We start from the raw sequence: 14,422 nt of genomic DNA, 5'->3' as shown, positions 1-14,422 counted from the left end.
ACCAAGCACGTACATAGATCAGCACAGGAAGACCGACTTGAAACCATTTTGATTCCCAAACTGAGCAAATGTTTTCTCTGCAAGGTCAAAGGAAACTGGAAAAGCCTCCCTATTGTCTTTTCCTTCACAAATCATGTCTTAAGGGCACATTTAAGATATGAATAGGGTGTGATGCTGTGACCTGGCTCAGGAACTAAGTATTTATCATTACAAAAGACTGGTCAGGCTCCCCAGGCAATCCAATCAAGTGACCATTAAACAGGTAACCTGGCAGACAGGAGGTAAACAAACCACTCAAATTTCTGCTGTAAACCGCCCTTTCTGTGATGTAGGTATGATGTATCTGGGGTGGTGGTGTTGAGCTCCAGGACAGGAAATTTAAAATGTCTATATAAGGCCTTGCGCACCATTGTTCTGGGTTCCTCCTCCTTTCCTGCAGGTGAGGGGAGCACCCTGTTGCAACAGATCAATAAAGATCAGGCTTACTAGCTGCTTTGCTTCTCAATATTCTCTGGCTGGCCTCTGTTATTTTCTCCTACCAATAGGGAAGCTACATAAGGACTCTATATGGGCTCTTGGATACCCCATAAGGGAAAAATATTTTTGTTTACAACAGAGGAAGGTGGTGGAAAGGGCCATGGAGGGGCAGCTGCAGGGTACAGATTTTATAGGAAAGAAAGGACATTGGTGGGTTTGTGGCAACAGAGAGTGCTAGCTCCACATCCTGCCATTCTTCTCACACTCCATCAGAACTGCTGTATTAAGTAGGGAGCCTCCCTCACTTGAACACAAAATTGGCATGTGAATACAAGAAGCAAGAGCACGACTGTGATGCATTCACTAGATAATGTTTACACAATGTAATCCAGTCTTTTAAAATATGAAATTCTTCCCTGAGATTATGACAGTGCTTATTTGTCTGCCTGGTTCTTGTGCAACTTTCAGAGGATTCTGGGATGTATACTGGACATTCCAGACATTACGAACATTCTCTGAGTTCATGAGAGGGGCTGTTCTATTGGGATGTCCAACAGTTTGATCAGGATCGACTGGCCGATCCCAGGGAGGTTTTGGTAGATCACAATAGATCGCTGGCTCCTCTATCTTGCCCTAAACCTGAACCCCTAAAAAAATAGGAGGTTCTTCCCTAAAAAAAAAAAAAAGCTCAACAACATTGACCTGAAACGCCCCCTCGGGTAGATCAGTGCCAGATTTTAATCGTGTGAGTAGATCGCAGTCTCCAGGAAGTTGGACGTCCCTGCTATACATGAACTGAGAATGTGATTTAGAACATACCCAACATACTCTAAATGTCTACACTCCTGCATATTTCGGAAGAGGGTCAATGAAGACTGATTAGCTTTCTTCCAGGTAAACTTAGACTCAGAGAGCTGCGTATTGGAAGGGTTCCCCAATGCAGGAATCAAAGGTAAAGAATTCCTGACAGATGGCCATCCAAACTCTGCTAAAGAAACCTCTTACTGTCAGGAAATAGCCTAATGTGTTTTGGAATACCTCGCCACTGTGATCCATGCGACGGTCACCTCCAGGCTTGATTATTTTAACTCACTCTACATGGGGCTGCCCTTGAAACTGACCCAGAAACTCCAGTGGGTGCAGATTGCCGTGGCGAGACTCCTTACGGGGTCCCTGCCGCAGGATCACATTCAACCAGTGCTATACCAGCTGCACTGGCTCCTGGTGGAGTACAGAATCAGGTTTAAGGTGCTGGTTTTAACCTTTAAAGCCCTATGTGGCCTAGGGCCCTCCTACCTACGGGACCGCCTCTTCTGGTATGCCCCACGGAGGACCTTACGGTCTGCTAACAAAAACACCTTGAAGATCCCGGGCCCCAGGGAAATTAGACTGGCCTCGACTAGAGCCAGGGCCTTTTTGGCCGTGGCCCCGGCCTGGTGAAACGCTCTCCCACAATAGACCAGGGCCCTGCAGGATTTGACATCTTTCCGCAGGGCCTGCAAGACAGAAATGTTCTGCTAGGCCTTTGGGCATGATGCAGTTTGACTTACTTTCCTTTGTATAAAACAAGCCCAAAGGAGGCCCCCAACCTGCTCACAGGTCCTTGTATGATCAGTGGAAACAGTTGGCCCTGGCAAGTATTAACCACTCTCAGTTCCAACCTGATAATTACCACCTGCCCAGATTTTAACTTGTCTGAATTAATTGTAAGATGTATTTTAATTAATTGATGTCTGTTTTTATGCATATTGTGTTGTTTTTATGATGTTAGCCGCTCTGAGCCTGGCCTCAAACAAAAATACAAATAATTTTTTATTATTATTAATACTCCTCGGTTGCTGGCATTCATCTGTTTCAGGAGAAAATGGAGGAGTGCGCCTTTGGGGGTGAAGTCAAACCAGCGGCGTAGCGTGGGTTGTCAGCACCCGGGGCAAGGCAAGTAATTTGCGCCCCCTAACCCGGGGCAAGGCAAGTAATTTGCGCCCCCTAACCAGGGGCAAGGCAAGTAATTTGCGCCCCCTAACCCCTAACCTGCCGCCGCTGCCAGCTTCTTCTTGCTGCTGCCTGGGCTGGGGTATTTACGGTAAGGTAGCCACGGCGGCGGCGGCGGCGGGTCCGTGTCAGGTGATCTGAGGCGAGTTGCTGCTGGCGCTGCCGCCCAAACGACGCCGCTTACCCGGAGGAGGAGGAGGGCAGAGAGGCGAGGAAAATGCAACATGGCCCAGCAGCTGCAGCAGCGGCGGTGGGGCTGTGAGGAGGGGCTGCCTGGCGCGCCCTCCGTGGCCCTGACGCGCGGGGACCGCGGCGAGCGCTGAGAGCCACTGCCTGCCTGCCGCCTTCAGCCCGGACGCGCGCACAGCTCGTCGGTTCCGCGAGACATGGGGCTCTGCTACAGCCTGCGCCCGAGGCTCTTCGGCGACTCCGGAGGAGGCGAGCGCGCCCCCCCAGATGTTGCGCCCGGTGCGGCCGGCCCCCCCTGCACCCCCCACGCTACGCCACTGAGTCAAACTGCTGGAGACTTACAGCTCCTGCTGTGGCTGTAGAGACTGATATGGGAGGGACATGCTTTGTTGCAGCTGGGGCAGATGAAGGCCTCCGGTTGCACTGCTGCAGATTCACCATAGGGGCTCTTCTTTCTGCGCTCCTCCAGCGATCATTCCTCCTTTGGTCACTGCTATGGATGCACAACCTGACTGCCTTTCTCCAGGCACTGCGGTTATCTGCATGGGATTCCCACATGGCAGGATTGATGCTGCCAGTCTCCATGCTACATTTGCAGACATCTTTGTAACACAGAGTTGTTAGCAATCCCTGCTAAGTGCATGGGCCAGTCTAGTAATGGAGTTCAGGAAGCTTTCAACTTACTTAGGGTTGATGTTCTGGAGATTGTGCCCAAGTTTAAAATCATATATAGTCATAAACCCATTGGGTTCAATGGCAGGCCCATTCCACTGTGAAACAGCTCTTACCTTAAATTGTCCACAATTAAGGTCTTGCCTCCAATAAGCTTTCAAGGAGCTTTACGGTTCATATGGACATAGTATGAAAGGTTCTGTTGTAATCTTGGTGAGCAAGCTGTAAACTAATACGACAAAACCTGCTTGGAGGGATGTATCGATGATAATTTCCTAAGACTTCTTTATGTAAAAGCATGCACTTTCAAGGGCAAAACAGGATTTCCAAAGTGCCTCTTTGGGAAAGGCATTCATATTAAGGATAAAACCTCTCACCCAGGCAGGAGACTGGATCTGGTGACACATTAAGCATTGCAGATGCAAAGCCATCTGTTCTGGTGGATACCTTACCCAGTGTTTTAAAAGCAAGTACTTGCATATCAATTCTCCCTGCTGCCTCTGAAGTTCTGTGGCAAGAGAAGTATTGATTCCACTTTTGGAATTCCTTGTGAATTCTCAGAGGGAGAGATTGTATTTCCTATAATTAGGACTCATTTCTGCCGGAGAGATTAAGGCAGTGGCAACTTTCAGACTGTGAAAACTGTGATCTAACAAGCGGATCAGGAAGCCGAGCCATTTGTAGGAACTGAAGGTGGCACTTCCATTCATGTTTCTCAATAAAAGGTGATACTGGGGGAAAAGAGAGCTCTGTTCATAAAACAGACAAATCGGAACTTAGAAGGATTAGTGCTTATATGGCACTTTCACTTGAAAAACTAAACTTACGTAATTAATCACATAAATTACCTTAATTGTGTTGTGATTATGTAATTCGACCCCATTCCTTTCAATGCAAAGAAAATGCAGTGCAGATTGGCATGTATATGCATGTAATCAATTACATATCATTTGTGAGCTGGAAGAAACAGGAGCCAATACTGATCAATCATATTCGCTGGTCAAAGGTCACAGGTCTGCCTGCCTTCTGTGACAGTACAGTGGTACCTCGGGTTAAGTACTTAATTCGTTCCAGAGGTCCGTTCTTAACCTGAAACTGTTCTTAACCTGAGGTACCACTTTAGCTAATGGGGCCTCCCACTGCCGCTGCACCGCGGCTGCGCGATTTCTGTTCTCATCCTGAAGCAAAGTTCTTAACCTGAGGTACTATTTCTGGGTTAGCGGAGTCTGTAACCTGAAGCGTCTGTAACCTGAAGCATATGTAACCCGAGGTACCACTGTAGTCCTTATGGGCACCAGCCACTGCTGCTATCATCCAGCCACTGGTACAGTTTTGCAACTTGCGTGTCAAGGTCCCCAAGCCACCCCCAAATGAATTCACACTCCGCACAGGAATTTTTGTTTAAGGTTTTTGGCATAATTTTGGCGGCTTTATTAAAATATAAAATGTGAGTGGTTGCTTAGGCATTGGTTGCGACTATCTGTCCCCACCCAGGGACAGAATTGACATTTGCAAACCTGCGAAGTCAGTAAGGGAAAACATTTTTGGGGAGAAAATGGAGCTGGGTGCCAGACCCTCACCTCTCCCCAAATGCTCCCAGGGGCTCTTGCGTGGCCCTATCCCCTTTTACAGGGGTGCGGACAAAAGCATGGTGAGCCCCTGGATTCCTTTAATGGAATTCCCTTGCAGCAACAGCGTTGGAGGGGCAGGCACAGCCAATCCATACCCCTCCACCAATCAATTTTCTAAAACCAATGCGTAACCGCAACCTTACAAGTTGTGACGATTTGCTACGCAGTAGGCAAAAAACCAAACAGCACCAGCCAATCAGCCAAATGGACAAAATTCCTACCAGGCCCCTGCCCCAAAAGCAGATGACCCCATGACAGGCAGAGCAAGGTCAAACGCGACAAATGCCCTAAAATTAGGGAGGGTGAGCGGGTGATCCGATGCACGCAACGAAAAGAGGAAGCTCAACGCTGCACGCAGAGAATATATAACCCAAAGCTGTCAATCAATAATTGGCAACATCAAACTCTCCCCAACAACAAGAGGAGCCCAATCACAACGGTGGACATCCAAACTAACCCGCCTGGCAACAGCGAGGTGTCTTGTTAACCCCACCGCAACCTGTGCTGTCCATGAAGGAGAACACACTTTGTATAAATCACAGAAACATGAAATTTTAGAGTTGGAAAGGAGCCCAAGGGTTTTCTAGCAATGCAGGAATCTCAACTAAAGCATCCATGATACATGGCCATCCGGCCTCTGCTGAAAAACCTCCAAGCCCTACCCCCTCTTATATTTGTGCAGCTGGCTCTTCTTGCCTTCGTGCAAAACTTTATATTTGTTCCTATTGAAATTCATTTTTGGGCCCAGTTCTCCAATCTGTTCAGGTCGTATTGAATTCCAAGTATGTCTCCTGCAGAATTAGCTACCCCTCCCAGCTTGGTGCCATCTGCAAATTGTTTACAAAATGTGTACTTTAAAAAAAGTAAGCAAAGCCTGAACACAAAACTGGGAGAATGTGCATCAGGCTTTTCAAAAACAGAAATTAAAAAATCAGCTTGCCTGAAGTATGGGAAAAGAGAAAAAGCTGAGGAAGACCCAGCAGTTGACCTAATTCTTGATAGATTGCGTTTCTGCCATGGAAACTGTGATTCTGGGAGCAAAGTACTCTTGCCTGGATGGAGAGGAACCTACTAAGGGTTGGGTTGTTGTTTTTTGCAGACACAACTCCTCAGGTGAGGATGAAAAAGGCTGTACCTTCTGCACAGTTGCTCTAAGTTGTTGTTGTTTAGTCGTGTCCGATTCTTCGTGACCCCATGGACCAGAGCATGCCAGGCACTCCTGTCTTCCACTGCCTCCCGTAGTTTGGTCAAACTCATGTTGGTAGCTTCAAGAACACTGTCCAACCATCTCGTCCTCTGTCGTCCCCTTCTCCTTGTGCCCTCAATATTTCCCAACATCATGGTCCTTTCCAGGGAGTCTTCTCTTCTCATGAGGTGACCAAAGTATTGGAGCCTCAGCTTCAGGATCTGTCCTTCCAGTGAGCCCTCAGGGCTGATTTCCTTCAGAATGGATAGGTTTGATCTTCTTGCAGTCCATGGGACTCTCAAGAGTCTCCTCCAGCACCATAATTCAAAAGCATCAATTCTTCGGCGATCAGCTTTCTTTATGGTCCAGCTCTCACTTCCATACATCACTACTGGGAAAACCGTACCTTTAACTATACGGACCTTATTCTAGGTACAGATGCCCAACTGGCCTCCATTAGGAGTCACAGAATTATAGAACTGAAGAGTTGGAAGGGACCTTCAGGTCATCTAGTCCAACCCCCCTGCAATGCAGGAAGATGTAGCTGTCTCATATGGGGATTGAATCTGCAACCTTGGCATTACCAGCAGTATGCTCTCACCAGCTGAGCTATCATGGGTAATGCTAGTATGAGCATTCGTTCAAACCCCTCCCTCCAACAGATAAATAATACAGTCCCCAAGGCTCCTTTCTCATGTAGAGTGATGTTTGACTTTATGCTGAAGATATTCAGATGATCAGAGTCCCAAAGCGTCTTCCTTTTTATCAGAAGCAATTGCTTACTTGCCAAAGTCTTCCTGGATTTTATGCTGGTGCATATCTGTCCCTCCCTATCTGGTGTAGCAGCTGATCGATGAAAAGTTCCCCATTAAATGCCCCCCTGGGCATCCACGGCTTCCCTGGGTCACGCTCCTTTTATCTGAAAATCGGCGTGCGCGCCTTAATTTATGCAAGGAGGCTTATCCGACATGCCTTACATTTAAAATGAAGTTTGAGGTTTAATAGCAGCCACACTGCACGAGGAATTGCAAATTTAACGTTGATTTAATCACTCTGGCGAGGAATCGCATTGTAATTGTTTCCTATCTTTGTAGATACTTCTTGATTAATTTGCAGGAGGAGCTCGTCGAAAGCAGCAGGAAGGGAAGGCAGACCAGAACCGCTCTAATTAAGGAGAAGGATGTGGGATGATCACGTAAGTGGCTGTGATGAAATGTACGGAGCCCCATGAAAAATGAAGGGAGCCTGCCTAGCACAGCAAGGAAGGGTGAGGTCCCTGCATGTGGCAGGAGACAGCATGGGGTTCTCACCGAGGCCAGCGGGAGGGAAGATTCCTTAAGGTTAATGGGAACTTCAAATAATCTCAGTCTGAGAGATCTGTGTATGCATGCATATAGGCTAGAGTTGCCAGGTTGAGGTGCTCTTATTAGTTACTCAGATGGGGCATCTGAAAGTGAAGGAATGGGTTTCCCAAACCCAAAACTGACTGTGCAGGCAGTTTGAAACAGTCACCAAAATCCTGGTTTTTCCTTAGCTAAAATCCATTAACTTGAGCTCTGAGTCAATGTATAAACAAAAACCCGGCCGTATAGACAAGTGCTCAGAGCCCTCTCCTTTATCAGTTCGTGACGGCAAGGAGGGCCTTGACTGTACCAGTAGAACAGGGAAGACATGTCTGTGCCTTATCTTAAGTCCTGACCACAAAGACCACAAAGACGCACCGACCTAGTCCGGGAACAGCGCCAGAGTGTGTTCTTGGAGTTGATGACCTCTTGCTCCAAGAGCAAGCATAGAAAACAGGAACAACCTTTTATGGTTAAGAATACTGGAGCAGGAACATCTGTGATGTCAACCTGCGTGCACAAGCTGACGTGGCTGGATTCCTGGGGAAGGGGGAGAGGGTGCCTGGAGGATATATATACTGCATGTAATCTCTCATTTCTTTGGACTTGCTGTGGACTGACCATGCAAGTGCCTTTCTGCTGTTCCGGAGAGCAGAAATAAAGAACTCTTTCTCTGAACCAACCCTCGGTGTCATTTGACTTCCTTCCTCCTGTCTGGGAGCAACGCAGACCCAATAGGTGTACTCCAATAAGGCTACAAAAGCCCTCCAGATGTTGTTGGATTTGAACTCCCATGAGCCCTGACCATCGTGGCCAGTGGTACCTGAAGGGCCACAGGTCCCCCATCTCTGAGTTGCACAAGATGGCGCATTTGGTAGGTGCAAGTTTCTCCCGTGGGCACCCAAGTGAGGATTTCATCAGGAACTTTTTATCAATCAGTGGCTAACCTTTTATGGCAAATGGAGTTGCTCTGCTACATATCTAGTCATCATGGCCAGCCCAAGGCATTTTGGCACATGAAGGCGAATCAGAAATTAGCGCCGGCATTTAAACCGAATTGTGATTTTTCTAATCGATTTTTACTTTTGCTCTGTTGTATTCCTTGCACACCACTTTCATTGTAGTTACGCGGCATATAACTTGCCCAAATAAACAACACAAGTCCACAGCACGGCTTTTCAAGGTCAACCGTTACTGTCATGCAGGTTCGGTCTAAAAAACACAAGAAGAAACTGTTACGTACTGAAGTTCTCACCTTGGACCAGCAGGGGGATACTGTGGATAGTTTTCACTCAGGTCCACATATGCAAATAAGGAATTGAAAGTGACGTTCAGTGACTGGATACTTACAGAAAGTTGTTACTGTTGCGTTGTAGTGGAGCTCTATATAAGCAGGCTGGCTGGACCCTTCAGTTCAGTTCAGTTCTGGCCTGTGAATAAACAAGACCTGTCTGAAGAATCACTGTGTCGTCTGATATGTTCACCCACAATTTAACAGAAATAATCCACAAAAAGGGTTAATCCCAGCATTGCAAGAATCTTGGTTGCGCAACCATGATTTTAAGCAACAGCTGCATGAAAAATGTAAGATGTTACGACCCCATCTTTACACTGTGAAAGATGATGCAGTAAAGAGCGATGCAAATGCATTTTGGATGGATCAGAGTGATAAACTAATTTTGGATAAGCTGCAGACATCTTACGGATAAATCCATTTTAACTAGATCAGCTGCAACATGGGACCCACTTTTATTTTTGCCATGTTTTAAAGCATGCAAGTAGGGCAGCGCCTCTTTCCATCCTTATCTACCGTAACGAAGATCAGTTGGCAGCAATTACTTGGATAGAGAAATAGAGAGACGGTTGGTCCCAAGGTGCTTGATTTGTTCTTTTGTTTTGCCGTTACCAGGATCATGCCTGTGATGGAAGAAGGAGGCAGGAAAAACTCTCTGCAATTTATCAATTCAGGCCGCTGGCAAGAGTGACCTGTCCCTCCTGCCACAAAGTCTTGATCCTGTTCTGCAAGACAAAATGCCCCACTCTTTGACACCCCAACTGAGGCTCCCAACAACCCACATTGTCTCAATTTGGCTTAACCAAATACAGGTGCCACATACTAATACCCATTCTTCATTTATAAGTAGTGAATAGTTTAATGTGGCAACACCTGCACAATGGAACTGTCTGGACACAGCTACATTAGTAAAAAAAGCCAGCATTTTGAATTTGTTATAAACATCCAACACTAGATGGCACTGGAGAGCAAAAAAAAAATTTCTAAGTGATTTTCCATAGCTTTTTTGTTGTTGTTGTTATAATGATTTAACTTATGACTCATTTATAGTGTTTTTTCCTGTGTGTAGATCTAGCCCCTGCCTATTATGTGGTAGCACCAAAATGAAGTCTTGGGAATGGCCAGAGGATTGTTTGAGCATTTGATTTATAGGCGAGTTTGTCAAGGGGATCATAATGTCATCTCTTTCTACTTAGCAGTGGCCTTTGAAAGTCCAGGGCTATAACTTAAGGGGGCGTGGAGTGGAAACAGCCAAATGATCTACTACTGCTGTTTGACAGAAAGCGAGACCAAAATTGCCGCAGTATAAAATGTGCACAGTTCCAAGGCGGGGATAAAATGGCTGAAGTGCTTTCCCTATTAGAGAAGAAGAAAAAGTCTGTATCGTCAGGTGCAGTCTTTGTATTTATTGATGAGTTAACCACATCCCAAAACCAAAACATAATGGGCTCAACCAGTTTTCTACTGCCATGTCCCTGAATCTGTTTCCATAGCAAAGTCAGCCCTCTGACCCTGGTTATTGCAAATGAAGACAGAAGCAGGGTTTAAGATCCCCCCCCCCAATGCTTAGCTATATGGCAAAATAAACACAGGTCTTATGTTGCACGTTAATCCATTTTGAATGGATTAAGTTGTCGGATGTCTGGGGAATATCCAAATTTCATTTAACAATCTGATCCGTTCCAGGCCTCCAATGTCTCTGCACCTTGTTCTGCTTGGGATGATATCACTGGGAAAGTGATGAGCTCTAGAGACTTCTGCACAGTCTGTGCTCCCCTCCCCATGCTCTAACTTTCTCTAACTCTTAGTGGTGGGAAACGTTTGGGTCTTTGTGGGAATGTTAAAGATAGTAGGAAAGTGTATATTGAATAAGTATTATCCTTTCTCCACTCACACTAGTGAAGTGATGTAGCAGAGCAAAATCCCCTCAATATAGCTGGAAGCTAGTTTGCAGATTCATTTGGATCTCTTAGTTAAGATTATTTCCTGGTGTCCCCTTTTGATCCCTCTTAAAAGAATAAAGACAGGAGAGTCTTTCTGAGTAAAGTAACAAAAAGTTTACTCACATTTCAGTTCACGATATGATCCCTGAAAGGCAGGCTTTACTTGGTAGTTACATAAACAAAGTCTGAACTTGTCTCATATGGAGACTAAATTCATGTGTTGCTGGTTGAGGGCCAGCAGACAGCAAAATTACATTAATACAACAAAATGGCTGAAGGAGAGTGGCATGGCAGCAAAGGATCAGCAAGCAAGACAAGAGAAAAAACAAACTCTTTTGTGGAAATAAGGAATGTTGCATTTGACTGTACCAATGGATTGCATCCAACAGGCTTGTCTTGAGGCCCTGGACCTCGCTCTCTGTCTGGAGGTTTGCAGAGGCACCCAGTGAGGGAGGGTGGGGCAGTGTCCAGCTTTCGCAGGAACCATGGAAATTAAGGTTCCTGGTGTGTCCAAAAGCGACAGCAGCTGCATGCATCCTTTGATTAGGAGACGAGGCTCTGTCGCAACAGGGCCAAGAAACCCCTTGCCTCAGCAGGCTTGAGAAAGAGGAGCTGCAGGAAGAGGTCTTGGGACTCCCCGTGGACCTGGAAGAGATCAGTTTTATGTTAGTTTTGAACTCTGCAAGTGCCTGGGATCTGATCAGAAACGGATCCAGGGGGCTGGTTTCAAAACTCCAGTGAGCCATTGTGGTGTAGTGGTTAAGAGTGGTGGAGTCGTAATCTGGTGAACTGGGTTCTATTCCCCGCTCCTCCACATGCAGCTGCTGGGTGACCTTCTCTGAAGTCTCTCAGCCTCACTCACCTCACAGAGTGTTTGTTGTGGGGGAGAAAGGGAAAGGAGATTGTTAGCTGCTTTGAGACTCCGTAAAGGTAAAGGTAAAGGGACCCCTGACCATTAGGTCCAGTCGTGGCCGACTCCGGGGTTGCGGCACTCATCTCGCTTTATTGGCCGAGGGAGCCAGCGTACAGCTTCCGGGTCATGTGGCCAGCATGACTAAGCAGCTTCTGGTGAACCAGAGCAGTGCACGGAAACGCCGTCTACCTTCCCGCCGGAGCAGTACCTATTTATCTACTTGCACTGGTATGCTTTCGAACTGCTAGGTTGACAGGAGCTGGGACCGAGCAACAGGCGCTCACCCCGTCATGGGGACTCGAACCGCCAACCTTCTGATCGGCAAGTCCTAGGCTCTGTGGTTTAACCCACAGCACGACCCACGTCCCAACTGAGACTCCTTAGGGTAGTGATAAAGCGGGATATCAAATCCAAACTCTTCTTCTTCTTCTATCCAAGCCCAATTTTTGGAGTTCACCCCATCACTATTAACAGGCTTTGTGCCCTTGATCCTGTGCTTCCTGGATTATGAACATTTCCTCTCCTTTTGTAATTAATGTTTCCTATTGTTCCTGTTCACTGGAAGCTTCTGTCGCCCATGAACTGACATGGGAGGGTAATGATGACAAGCGCCGGATAATTGATGGCTGCTGAAGGAAGGGGAGACGTAAGTGTTTGTGTGTGTGTGTGTGTGTGTGTGGAAAGGGGGGGTAGTTTCAACCCCATGTCCTACTGAGGTTGATTCAAGGACACCTATCAATCAAACTGGCGACAGCAGGCGGGGAGATTTAATTGGAGATTCGTTGAACCTTTAATGATGTGACAAAGAAAAATAAGGGGGCTGAAGACAGCCTGGGGGCTTCTCTCTCTCTCTTTCCTTTCTATGAGGTAATCTTGGAAGGAAGAAAAGAAGAAAGCGATGTAGCCAAAGGGCCCCATTGTCGTTATGTTTCGCCACAGCAATAAGAATATATGTTGAGGAGGATCAGAGCACTTTGGAGAGGTTGTTTGTTGCTACTTGAAATGGAACGGTCACAAGGCATTTGAAACTCGAAAGCCTGCAGTACAGTGGTACCTCGGGTTAAGTACTTAATTCGTTCCGGAGGTCCGTTCTTAACCTGAAACTGTTCTTAACCTGAAGCACCATTTTAGCTAATGGGGCCTCCCACTGCAGCCGTGCCGCTGGAGCACGATTTCTGTTCTCATCCTGAAGCAAAGTTCTTAATCCGAGGTTCTATTTCTGGGTTAGCGGAGTCTGTAACCTGAAGCATCTGTAACCCAAAGTACCACTATACTTTACTCTGAATGCAGCGCATGGAAACTGAACACATTGCAGACACGCCCCATCAGGACACTTTGGAGAGACTGGCTATTTTGCACATGGCATGTGCTGAAATTGATTCCTTGATACTGCTTGTCTATCTCATCTCTCAACATCCTCTGCTTGACTCTTCACAGTCAAACTTCAACTCAGCCTGGAGATTTCCAGATATTTTGGACCACAACTCCCATCAGCTCCAGACATTGGCGAGGGTTGATGGGGTTGTGGTCCAAAATATCTGGAGGACACCCCATTGGAGAAGGCTGCTGTGGAGTATAGGTCCTTGAGGGAGGGGGACATATCTCTCTCTTGCCTCACCATGTCAAGTACATTTGCTGGCACTCTATAAATGCATAAGGTGCACTTAGCTAAACATTCAAAGTTCATTGCTAACTATTCAGCCACTTTCTAACACAGCCTCCCCCAGCCTAGAGGTAAGGATTGGGGATGGGGATTCAGTTCTGTTTGCCTTTAAAAGCAAACCTACTTAATTATCACCTTCCTGAATTGGTGTGCAAACTGAAACACAGCGGTCCTTTGAGATTTGCACTGCTTCAAATTTTGCAGTGCAGTTCTCTAGTGATGCATACAAACATGCACATGCAAAGGTAAAGTGTGCATTTGTTGGCATTTGTCTTGCACTCTTTATAAAGACTTGAGGAATGAGATTTTATTGTCCTCTTTTATTGTCCATTCCAGGTCACCCAGACACCCACAGTGTCCTTTCTCTTGGCAGATCAAGATGAGCAGGTGACAGCAAAGGTTGCAAGGATTTTAGCTGGGGCAATCAGAAAAAGATTTGACTATTGATTCAAAATCCTAAAATGTATTCTATATAATGGACTTCTTATTTTTATTCTTTGTATATCATCTTGTTTTATTGGTATGGCCGAAGACTGACGCAAATAAAGATTCATTCATTCATCCATCCATCTGTTTCGAGAGACAATGGAGTGTGCCTTTGTGGGTGAAGTCAAACCATTAGCAGCACCAAAGTGACCTCCCTGGGGTGCATGTGGTCCAAAGGAAAGCAGAGCAGTATGTTTGGCACCAGCTTGGCTGCAGGAGTTGCCAGAAGGAGATATACAAGGCGCCACCCAACTGCCTTAGGGACTCCACTCTGGATTTGTGCCTTAGCCTTTTCTTCTCCCGAAGATACCCTGTGAGGCAGCGGAAGTTGAGGATCAGTTTAGTGATCAGTTTTAGGATCACTTCTTTTTTAAAATTTTAAAATTATTTTATTAAACGTTACAAAAAAAATGAATAGAAAAAAAGAAATAGAAACAATACATAACCATACATAAAAACATTTTATCTACACAATTTTCCCAAACGCAGACTAGAAAAGAAGAAAGACAAAAGATAAAAGAAAGCAACAAGAAAAAGAATGAAGAGAAAAAATACTTTTCATAATCAATTATTCCAAATTCATACTTCAAACATTACAATATTTAAATCCTAGTTGATATATTATAAAAGACT

The 14,422-nt window shown here is 46.0% G+C and overlaps 1 long non-coding RNA gene across 1 annotated transcript; it reads left to right on the top strand.

The window, feature by feature from the left end:
• The first annotated feature begins 1,253 nt into the window (after positions 1 to 1,253).
• Positions 1,254 to 12,787, top strand: LOC310748247. Its single transcript, XR_014541245.1, has 3 exons — positions 1,254 to 1,371; positions 7,264 to 7,342; positions 12,580 to 12,787. It is a non-coding gene; the product is annotated as an uncharacterized lncRNA (long non-coding RNA).
• The last annotated feature ends 1,635 nt before the right edge of the window (positions 12,788 to 14,422 follow it).

This window comes from Podarcis filfolensis, assembly GCF_964270895.1.
Source record: "Podarcis filfolensis genome assembly, chromosome: 13".
Classification (NCBI taxonomy): Eukaryota; Metazoa; Chordata; class Lepidosauria; order Squamata; family Lacertidae; genus Podarcis; species Podarcis filfolensis.
The sequence above is the reverse complement of the archived record's forward strand: the minus strand, read 5'-3'. Positions and strand labels throughout refer to the sequence as shown.